The sequence below is a fragment of the Ictidomys tridecemlineatus genome, chromosome 1 (assembly GCF_052094955.1).
Source record: "Ictidomys tridecemlineatus isolate mIctTri1 chromosome 1, mIctTri1.hap1, whole genome shotgun sequence".
NCBI lineage: Eukaryota > Metazoa > Chordata > Mammalia > Rodentia > Sciuridae > Ictidomys > Ictidomys tridecemlineatus.
In genome coordinates this window covers 147,044,572-147,056,682 of record NC_135477.1, presented here as the reverse complement: position 1 = coordinate 147,056,682, position 12,111 = coordinate 147,044,572, and the positions used below count along the sequence as shown (strand labels likewise).

Genomic DNA, 12,111 nt, shown 5'->3' with positions numbered 1-12,111 from the left:
AGGCATGCAGGAATAATAGTCTGGTGAACTCAGGATGGTTTCCAGTGGTCTAGTCAATCTCTGGATCCTTCGTCTGATACGCTCTTCATTCTCTCATCTGTAGGTAGCACTGAAAGTCTCTTAAATTATAGGTTTCTTCAAATATCCTATCTCTTTATCTGTTTATTAAGGAATTAATTAGTGGTTCAGAGGTAGATTTACAGATTTCCCAGGAATTTGGGGGCTGGCTTAGGGAGTGACAGGCCTGGAAAAGCATGTGGAACTCCTGAAGAAAAACTCTTATACTTCCTTTATGTCTCTACCTATTTTTATGTCTTCTATCCTAACCCAGGTTGGACAGGGCTTTCCTGCATATTATAGTCCATCCCACTAGGTTGGGGTGCTAGCTGAGGCTTAAGGACTTGGTTACTCAGGAAGGCTGCACAGTAGGTACGCAGAACAGCTGGAACTACAGCCATGGCCTCCTGTGGTCCGATGATTTCACCACTGCAGCTGGAATAAGGATCTCTGGGTGTGCAAGTGCAATCCAGAACATTGCAGGCCTAGCCACAGCCATTGTTTCCCAAAGGAGCCAAAGGAGGGACAGAAATCACAATGAAATGAGGAATATTAACTCCGAGTAGATTCTGAAAAGGTACTCTAATTCCTAGAATAACCACTAAAAAAAAAAATGATGCTAAGAGAGATCATTGAAAGATAATAAATAAATTAAAATAAAATTCTAAAAAAAATCAAATAAGCCAAAAGGAGGAAGAAAGGAGAAAAGAACAACAACAACAAAAAAAAAAAATCAGAAAGGAGATAAACAGAAAACAAATAGTAAATTGGGAGACCCCCAGTCAGCCATATCATTAATTACATTAATGGTTAATGGATAAAATACTCCATAAATGGAAGATATTGTCAAAATGGTTTTTGAAATCCATATAGCAATTTGAATGACAAACACACTCACACTCACACACACAACACAGAAAATGATGTTATCAGTGGCGACATGGAAAAATTGGAACCTTTCTGCATTGCTGGTAGGAATGTAAAATGTTGCAGGTATAGAAACCAGTGGTTGTGAGAAAGTTACACACAGGAGCTGTAGCTGTAGCTCAGTAGTATAGCATGTGCCTAGCAAGTGAGAGGCCCTGGGTTTGATCCACAGCAATGCAAGAATACCAAGTTGAACATAGAAGAGCCATGTGATTTAGCAATTTTACTCCTAGGCTTTCACCCAAAATAACTGAAGGCAGGGATTCCAATAGATGATTGTACACCAATGTTCACAGCAGCACTATTCACATTAGTCAAATATGGAAACAATTCAAGCGTCCACTGACAAATAAATAAACTAAATGGTTACATACACAAACAGAATATGCATCGCCCTTAAAAAGGAATAACATTCCATTACATGCTACAACATGAATGGACCTTGAAAACATTATGCTAAGTGCAATAGGTCAGACACAAAAGGGCAAATACTGCATAATTTTACTTTTATGAGATATCTAATAGAATAGGCAATTTCATAGAGACAGTGGAATGGACATGTGGAGGTTAGGGGAGGTAGGAGTTATTGTTTAACAGGTATGCTAGGTACAGGTAATGCTGGGGAGGATGAAAAAGTTCTGGACATGGAGAATTCTATGAATGCACTTAATATCACTAAACCATTCGCTTAAAGATGGTTAATATGAGCCAGGCACTGAGATGCACGCCTATATAATTCCAGTGACTCAGAAGGCTGAGGGAGGAGGATCACAAGTTTAAGATCAGCCTGGGTAACTTAGTAAGACCCTGAATCATAAAATAAAATAAAAAGAACTAGGGGAGCTGGGGTTGTGGCTCAGTGGCAGAGCGCTTGTTTCGCATATGTGAGGCACTGGGTTTGATACTCAGCACCACATAAAAATAAATAGAATAAAGCTATTGTGTCCATCTATAACTAAAAAAATTTTAAAAAGATATTTAAAAAAAAGGATCAGGGATGTGGCTGAGAGGTTAAACCATCCTGGGTTCAATCCCCAATGCCATAAAACAATAAATAAATACCATAAAACAATAAATAAAACAAAACATAAAAAGGACTGGATATATAGCTCAGTGGTAAAGTAATCCTGGGTTCCATTCCAAGTAACACACACACACACACACACACACACACACACACACACGGTTTAACATGTTAAATTTTTTTATACATATACACATACATGTATGTATATACAGCCACAAATATACATAACTTCCATAATAATAAAATAATAAATGTATTTCAGTGAGTAAAACGAGAAGATAAAAGCAATAAGTATGTATGAAACAGAAATCATCGCTTTACAAAGCAAAATACTATAGGAGGTGCTGTAGGACTTACATGCTTACAAAGGATTTGAAGAAAATTGTTTAATTAAAGAATGTTTTGGAGAATGGGAGAGCAGGAGAAATAAGACCTCAAGAACTGTCGGGAGTCACTGACTCTTCCACGTTCCAGCCTCCCCGTCAGGAGCTCCAGCGAGTCCCTGGGAGGGAGACCCACTCCTCCCTTTGCCAGGCTGTGCTTTACCCACGTCTATGTCCACGGGAGAGAGGAGGTCCTCTGTTCAGCTGCACTTTTCTCTTTCGTTTATATCATGTCTCTTTCCAAAGAAGAATCTGAGGGGACTTTTCACAAACAACCACAAAAAAGGTGGGGGGGGGACCCAGCACCTGGGACTGGGGAACGGCTGTGGAAGCAAATGGAGAAACACAACTTTCTGAGGTCAACTCTTTCATTTAGCTGTGAGCTTCCTGGCAGCCAGAGCAAAAATAAGTTATCTCCTGTCAGAAAGGAGAAAGCATTTCCATTTCACAAGAAATACAATGTTTTTTTTTTTTTTTTCTGGCAATCAATACTGAAAGAATTTAGGAACATGGGACTTCATGGGACATGAAGCAATGTGACTGTCAGTCCCCTCAGCCAGTTTCACATTTATGTAGATTTCCTATATATATATTTTCTTTCTTAAACTAACATTCACTTAGAAAAGAAGACATAGACCATAGAGCACAATGTCAAGGAATTTTTATGTGGCTTTCCAGGTGTCTACCCTGCTGTCTGATGGATCAGGACACAGAAAAGTATGTGAAACTGACCTCTCCTTTGACTAGAGGGTGCAAATTAGCCAGCAACAGCCAGATAATGTGTCTGCACATCCGGCAGGGTTGGAGTGTCCAGAATGGTCCTATTTTTAAAAGCAAGTTTTGAAGAATTTATCACCATTTAAAAGTCAGTAGGATTAGCGGCTATTCTTGTGAAATTCTAAGGTGTGGCAGTGTTGGGCCCTTCTGCACTACAACAATCTGCCAAGCAGCAGAGGAGACCCCTCTGGACTCAGCGAGTGGGTGCTCCAGCCCACTTCCTGCCTGGCTGGCTACTTCCCAGCCCTGTTGGAGTCTGCAGCACTTCCTATAGTATTTTGCTATCTTCTCTGAGTGTGACACTTCCCAGTTAGGCTTCTGGTGGGAGCTAGAGAACACACAGCTCAGGTTATATTTTCCTAATGAGAACTTAGGGTCTTAGGTTTTAATATTGCTGTTTGAGGGAAGGCCCATATACTTTGGAAATCAGGAAAGGAGGTCAGAGGACATTCTTAGCTACAAAAACTAAAGAAACTCAACAGCAATCTTGCCCAGTTAAATACATCCTAGTGGGCAAACCTGGCTTTCTTCTTTCTGTCTCAGGACCAACCATGCCTATGCCCCAAGGTGACACCATAAACTATGCCAGAATTGGTTCATTTTGAATCAGGTATTAAAAATTGCTGCTATTGTTTTTTAAAACCCCTGGAAAAAATTCTAACCCACATAAAGTCCAGCTACGTGGATTAGGTGTTAAAAACTATCCCCCAGTCTCCCTAATGGAGAGGCTGGGACTTTCATTCACTGGATGAATCTGCTCCAACATGTGATTTCGGATTCAAACAGCACACACTTCTGGGACTTGGTATTCGCTTCACAGTTACTGGTTAGGTATTTGCCCAGCTTGGAAGCCTCTCGTACTCCTTTTCCAACAGGTCTTCTTTAAGCTTTGCCCTGGAATCTTGTTTCCCAGGAGGCATCTGATCAGGGTATCATATTCCCCGTAATCACCTACTAACCAACACATAGACCCTGGCAAGTCCAGCCCTGGTGAGCAATGACTCCGTTCATTCAACACTGTATTCCCAGAGACTCACAGCGCTGGGTCTGGAGTAGGCGTTCGATTTACACTAGATGAGCTGAAAGCATCATAGAAATAAAAGGCTTTTTATAAGCCAACTTTTTAAAATATCAAGCTTTTGTTGCCTACTTCTTAATCAAGGGTCATCAAATTTAAGACATCTCAAATGACACATCACACTTTCTAAAAGGCAGAAAGCTTTCAATTAAGTTCCTGGAGGTAGAAAGCTGCCAGTGAAGTAAGAGATATTAGCTACAGTGAATTTGAGCCAGGCTAAGAAACAGAAGTGACTGCAGGCCTGCTGCAATGCAGGAGGCAGCAGGAGGGACCTTGCATATTACCCTTGCTGCCTGCCAAAGGCCAGTCCATGCCACCCACTTCTCTGTTCTGACTGGGCACATATCATGCCTGATAGAGCAACTTCGAGTGGAAGAAATCTGGCTGCAGGTGGAGTTCAGAAGTGGAGCAAGTGCTTGGTAGGAACAAGGCCCTGAGTTCCATCCCCAGCACCAAAAAACTAAAACAAAGAATGAGCTGTAAATTCTTTTAGCATCAAAGCAGACTTTCTGCAAAGAGGCCAGACATTACATACAAGGAATCTAACACGTCGGAGTCTACTGTAACTCCAAAGCCGCACCCAGGGGGATGCTGCTTTCTTGTTAGCAGTCCTCTGCACTTGGCACATGGCAAGGCGCTCCCACCAGGAATTGACAGAAGCAGGACAAAAAAAAACAACATAGAAAACATAGAATCTAGTGGGTCTGAATGCCAAGGAGAAAGAAAGTATCCTCAGAGGTTTCCCTCTGCTTAATGCCTCAAATTGCCTGTGTCTACCTAAGACAAGAGGATTTATAAGGACAACGCCATTGTAGTTTTAGAACTTCTCAACATCACTAACAATGGACCAACGCCATCAGGAGCAACTTGTTGCAACATGGGAATGAGAACATATCTTCACCTACATAGGTTTTTATAAAAAAAAAAAAAAGAAGAAGAAGAAGAAGAAATTAACCACAAATCTAATAAGAAAACAATCAGACTATTCAGAATAAAGGGCTTTCTGAGATAATATAGGGTTGGTCTCCTCCAAAATGTCAATATCATGATAGACAAAACCAGGGCAGGGGGTACCATCCTAGGATTAAAGGGAAGTAAGGAGACATGATGACCCAGTATAATGTGTCAACCTTGATTGGATCTCAGATTCAACAAAGTAATAAAAGGCATTAATGGGACAACTGGAAAAAGTTGAATTTGGATTATATATTAGTGTCCCAGCAGTGTTAAAAAATTCTTGAGTGTGATTAAAGACTCTGGGGTTACACAGGAGAAGATTCCTGTTCTTAAGAAGTTTTTACTGATGTATTTAGGAATGAAGCATCAAGATGTCTGCAACTGACTTTCATCTGGCTCAGAAAAAAATAAAATTACATACACAGGAAGGGAGAGGGGGATGAAAACAGGGAGGAGGGGGATGAAAATGTGGCAAAATGTTAATAATTGGTAAATCTAAAACAAACAGTTTTGGGGGGTTCACCTTACCATTTCTGTAAGTTTGAAATTTTTCAAAATAAAAAGTTGAGGGAAAACAATATTTTACATTCTAGGCAAGAAGGCCTCATGTCAGATGGATACACACTGAGATCTCGATTTAACCCAGAGAATTTGAAGATGATGGGCTTCTCAATGTAGCTCCCAGAACAGGAGCACTCCCCAGTAAGTGTGCCTGCCCCAGGCAGATGACCAGCTGAGAACACAGGAGCACTCAGGGAGGGGGTCCCAGAAGAGCAAGCTGCACCCCCACCCCACATCTGAAAATGAGGCTGCATGCTCATGACTTCTATTTTAGCAAAATCTTACCAGCCTGGGATTTATTTTCATTTTTGCTGCTTTTTTTTTTTTTTTTTTTTTTTTGGACAGTTTGTTTCTGAGAAACAACAGACTTGGTTGTAAATAAGAAGACCCAAGGAAGATGGCCTAACATCAACTGTTGTAAAGCCATTCTTCAGGGATGGCCAGCCTGAGTCCTCGGTGCCTCTTTTAAGACCCCTCCCTCCAACGTGCACAGATTCTGTGCACCCTCTGCCTCTTATATAAAAGTGCTGGAAGCACTTCTAGAAAGCAAGGCTCTGGTGACACAAATGTCAGCATCATTTTAGGTGACTTCTGATCACTGAGTTGACACTTAGAATAAAATAATCCCCAGTGGTATAAAGGATGGTAGGAAACCTTTGGGGTAGAGAAGGGGTAACTTTTGTTATTCTGCAAGTAAAGCCTTAAAAATCATTCTGGACCTTTGAGAACTGATCTTGGAGAGATAGTCAGGGGCATGTTTGGAAGGAAAACTCCAGCCCCGCCTCACTGCCTCAGGGGTTCTCCTGGGCCTCACCTGTGACCACCCTCCCAAGTTCAAACAATCCAAACAGCCCTTTCTCAGCTTGAATTGTCTACAGCAGCCAAGAGTCCCTGTTGAGACAGGCCATCCCCAGTCCTGAGAGCAAACAGCGCCTGCACACAGTAGGCCCAGCGCTTAGGCCAGGACTTGTGGTTCTCCCTGTAATAGGCCTGTGAATTTCCAAGCCCCCAGGGAAAGGGAGAGCATGTACTCCCAGCATCTGAATGTCAGAAACATAAAATACTGCCAGGTGTGGTGGCACGTGCCTGTAGTCCCAGTGACTTGGGAGGCTGAGGCAAGTTTGAGGCCAGCCTCAGCAATTTGGGTAGGGTGGAGTGGAGATTGAATCCAGGGGCACTTAACTACTGACCCACATCCCCAGCCCTTTTCTTGTATTTTATTGAGAGACAGGGTCACACTGAGTTGCTAATTGTCTCACTAAATTGCTGAGGCTGGCTTTGAACTTGCAATCCTCCTGCCTCAGCCTTCTGAGTCACTGGGATTACAGGCTTGCGCCACCACACCTGGCCAGCTTCAGCAATATAGTGAGGCCCCAAACAATGTAGCAAGACCCTGTATCAAAATAAAAAATATAAAAAGGGATGGGGATATGGCTTAGTGTCTGAGTCCCCCTAAATTCAATCCCCAGTACCAAAAAAGACACCCAAAATAGTTTTTTTCTCATAGTAACAAAGCTCACCATGGTGGTCAGGGTGGTGGGAACAGCAATGAGGGCCCGGACTTTATTTCCATTACAGGCTAAACAGGCTGGTATAGAACCTAATACTCCTGCTGGTTATAAGGAAAATTATGTCATGAGTTTCAAACAACCCAAACCCTAGTAAACCTTAAGAGATAAGATCTGTTTAGAAAATAAAGACTTCTTAAATTAGAGGAATTCATGAATCCCAGCAATGGTGGGGGCTCATCTGGAGTGAAGGTTGCAGATCAATGGCTTTTCATTTCTATCTCATTTATACCCCAAGTCTTTTGGGGGGGGGGCAGGGGCAGGGGCTGAGAAGCAACCAAACAGTATAATGTGAGGAGAATAAGCCTGAAGCAGAGCAATAACCTTTCCTGCTCTCAACCCTAGTTACTCTGAGGAAACTTCCAGAATGACTTTCAGTGGTCTCCTCTGTCACTCAGGTGCGCCATGTTGGATCAGGCTCAGGAGAAAACACAGTCATCTCAGAGAGGTAACTGCAGTAAGCCAATGTCCCCAGGCTTGTCTTGAGCTTGGGGGATATTACGTTGCTCAATAAAACTACGGAGAAGGGGTTGGGGGATGCAGCAAAGAACTCAGCCTGTTACGTGGAGGCAGGGTGCAACTTTCAGTCCAGTCTAACGTTTTCACAGGGTGGGGGTGAGGGCTGGATACTCAAAGTTTCCAAGTAAAGTTCTGAATACTCTGACTTCCCTTTAAAAGCTTGGTACTGGGAGAGAACTACTAAGCCACCTGGTTCTTAGCAAAAAGTGAGCCTTCTCCAGAGAGGCCGCCTCACCTTTGCAAACACTCCTCTCCCAGTTTGCAAAAATTGTTTTTGGAAGAGGCAGGGCAGCCTTTTCCTGCGCTGACTTGATCTCCCGACTTTGAGTGGCTGCTTGACACTTCTAAACATTTTTCCCGAAGCCATTAAGCCTCAACAGCCACTAAGCCAGGAAAATCTGGCTTTAATGTTAAACATATTTCATAGTCACGGCCGTGCCAAAAAGCCAGGTTCCATGTGTAAATTCTTCCTTGGTTGTCCTCCAAAAACGACTCATACTAAGGAAAATACCATCTATATGATCGCACCAGTGAGCATAGGATCCTATGCTTCCTTTCAACCTATGAGCGTATAACAGCTTAACGTTGCTAAGTTCCAGAAAAATAAAAGTTCCTTGCTAAAATCCAGAAATCGTCTCAAAATACCAGAGCAGAGCCCCCCACTAGCTCTACAAAGGTCTATGGGATCAGGGATTTTGTTTGTTTTACAGGCAATTGCTCCAGAAAAGCTTTGCTGTTCCATTAGTAGGGCTGGGAACAGAGCCTGCTGGAGGGGACGCCACACACGTGTGACGCGATGGGCCCATGCATACATCTGTCCTCTGCTTGATTGCAACACCCTGAATTGTTTGGGCTGAGTGTGTTGTTTCACATTCAGAGATCTGCAGAATCTTGTTTAATTACAAATGCTCGGCAATTAGGCCAGGTGCTTGTGATCACACAGCTGCTCCTAAAATTCCCCTATCAGCACTAGAGACCTTGAAGGGTGGCAAGAAGGGTACAATATCAACCATGTCTCACTAATGCAATAGGAGTGCAAAAATAAAGCTGTCTGCAGAAACAGGCACAGCAACAAAAATCTCTTAACTGTGTGGCCTTGGACAAGTGACTAACCTTCTCTGAACTCTGATCCCCTATTAAGACTTCAGGGCCTCATTCATGATTGGGATTCAACACATGGTACAGTACATGAGCAAAACATATTAACTGTTACATCCAGTCTCACTTCTAACTACAACACTTCGCTTGACTGAGGAAACAAAAGCTCTAAGCCATGATTTCAACCTTGACTTTAGCCATTCAGTTACCTATATTTCCCAACTGTGTGACCAGGTTTGAAAAGAGGTAATGTTATTTATTTTAAAATGCAATGTGTTTTTTGAGGACCTTTCTCCTTTATTTAGCTACTTGGGAAAGTTCAAGCACTTTCTGAACTGCTCATTTACCCCTCTAGGCCTAGAAGACAGTGCCCAGGAGCCAGGTTACAGAACAGGCAGCCAGGCTGTGACAGGTGGCATTTGCAAAACAAAAGAAAAGTGCTTTTTGATGAAGTGAGTAGATTGGACTACTCCTGTTATCTTTAGAGATCAGCAAATACACTGTAGCAAACTCTGCATATAAAATCCAGCCCAAGAAAACCTCTGGGTTACTAATGCAGGTTTGCAAATATAGCAAGCATAATGAAATGGATGCTTTTTAATGATTTCCTATAATGGTGTTTATATATGGAAGCTTTTTTCCCTATTAAAGCAATTTAATTGGAAAATGGCAAAGGAATAAGAAGAGGCAGCCAGCCAGTTCCGATTAACACACACAATGACTGTCTCTGTGCTGCAGCCTTCCTGCACTTCTCAAAGTTGTCCCCAAGTGCTTGTTGTCCTCAGGGACCTGGCAGACTTTCTCTGCCCCGAGCAGCCTCCCCGACCTGCTTCTCTCCCATTTGACCCTTGCATTTCCACTGAGCTGTGACTTCCACAAAGTCTTCTCAGGGTTCTGCCTGAGGTTATCATGAAGGTTCTCTGCAGGCCTCCTGGGTGATCCTGACCCCACTGTGGGTCTTCCCTGCTGACCTATCACCACATTCTCCAAAGAACTCTGAGCTCCAAGGTGGTGTCCACTCCTACTCAGGGATTCACTCCAGTGCCTCTTACCTGTGGGCACTGTGAGGCTGGCATACAAGGTTGCTAAGCTCCCCGCCAGCATGTAAGTGACAATGACTTGTAACACTTGAGGGACTAAATGCCAAACACAACCTATGCTCAGGTGCTATGTTCTAAGTGCTACGAGGGATGGGTGTGCCTGCAGCGAGTGACGCTGCAGACCTGAAGGAGTCAGGGAGACCTGGGCAGAAGACAGTTGATTGACGGAAGGAAAAGCCATGCACAGACTCTTGGAAAGAGCAGGGAGAGAATGCAGAGCCTGCAGGCAGGAGAAGGGACAGTGAGAAAGAAGGCCAGTGTGGCCAGAGCTGGAAGACAAGGAGGGCAGCGGAGGCAGGAGCTTCAGGCCCTGGTGATGTCACTCCAGATTTGAGGGAGCCGAGTGTGGGAGCCAGTCGTACAATGGGGGACTGTGTCTTTAAAGCACTTGCTGCTGCCTGAATTGCTGCTAAGGCCAACACCAAGGCATAACCCTAGGATTCCCCTCTTCTCATTTTCTCCCTACCCATTTATTTGGCTGACTGGTTGGTGGATTGGTTGACTGCTTCATTCATTTATCGGTTCCAACAGGATCTTTGAACATATGTCACATGCCAGGCTCTCGTTGGCTCCAGAGTTACACTAGCAGATGAACAACCACATTTCTGCCTAAAAGAGTTTAGTGGGAGAGTCAAACAGCGACATGATTTAAAATTTCAACGTCATATGAGAAGGCAACAAATGGGGCAGTGACAATGTCCGCACAGTCACACAGGCTGGGGCTTCCCGAGACCTTCTGAGGAGGCACATTTAAACTGAGACTGAAACGGTGCAAGACAAATCCCTGCCACTGGCTCCTGATGGGTCCTCAGCTGGTGGCCCCCAGGGCTCCGTCAGGCTCACTTCTCACTCTCTGCACATCCACTTTTACGGCTTCAGTGACATCTGCAAACAACCTGAGGTCCAGAACTTTCCTCTTCACTTCTTATCTCAGTGCCTACTGCCTTCTGAAGCATCTCCATCCAAATACCTCAAGACACCTTAAACTGGTGCCCAATAAAACACAAGATCTCCACCTGTTCCTCCACCCTCCCCTATTAGCAAAACAAAACAAAACTCATTGCAAAACCCCCTGGTTCTCTCTGCTAGACTCCCCATAGTGGTGAGTGGCCCACCATCAACCACACCAAACTGTGAAAACCAAACCCTTCAGGGACATCCCTGCCCCTGCCCATACACACACACACACACACACACACACACACACACACACACACACGCACACACACGCACTCACACACACATGTCTGCCTTTGCCCTATTTTACTCCTGCAGTAAATCTTGCTAAATTCTCACCTTCTCCATATCCATTTCTTTTTTTATATCTCGACTGCCACCACCCTAGTCCTAGCAATAATTTTGCCCCACTAGATTTTTGAATGGTTTTCTAGCTAACCTCCCTAATTCACCTTAATCTACAACTCTTTTTCCATACTGGAGAAGGACTGATTCAAAAATATAAATCTTAACATCTCACCCGCTTCTTCCACTGTTGAAATCTTTCGGTCCTTCTGGTGGGTCTCCGGATAAAAGCCAGACTTTCTAACAGTGTGTACAATATCCACACTGTGTGCCCCAGCCCACCTTACCTCAATGGTCTTTCCCCTCCTTGAAGGTACCCCACCTGGAGGGATGTCATCTTCCCCTTTACCTGCTTAATTTCTACTGACCCTCTGCATTTCAGCTTACCTGTCACTTTGTAGAGAAAGCCTGGAACCCTGGGCTGACTCAGAGTCTTTGATACAGTCACATGATACCATGTTGTGTGACTGTTTGGGGTATTATCACACATGTTTAGGTTGGTAATTAAATATAAATGTGTACTATTTAGATAAAATTTCACTCCCCAATTAATTTTAAGTCCCATGAAACTCAGTATACTTTTCTTCTCCTGATCATTCTTCCATCTCCATACTCAGTATGAGTGTTTCCTAAGACATGGGGTGCCTTCCTCTTTTGGCTCCACATCCTTTCAACCATGGGATCACTTTAGCTCAGTTGACTTCAAAGCCTCTACCTTCAATTTCAATCCAGGCAGGCATTTCTGGGTGGACCAATA

At 43.6% G+C, this 12,111-nt stretch overlaps 1 protein-coding gene across 4 annotated transcripts in view; it reads right to left on the bottom strand.

Annotated features, from left to right (window-relative positions):
• Mcc (MCC regulator of Wnt signaling pathway) overlaps positions 1-12,111 on the bottom strand; it is a 450,812-nt gene that overhangs the window by 88,735 nt on the left and 349,966 nt on the right. The gene's annotated exons all lie outside the window — the stretch shown is intronic.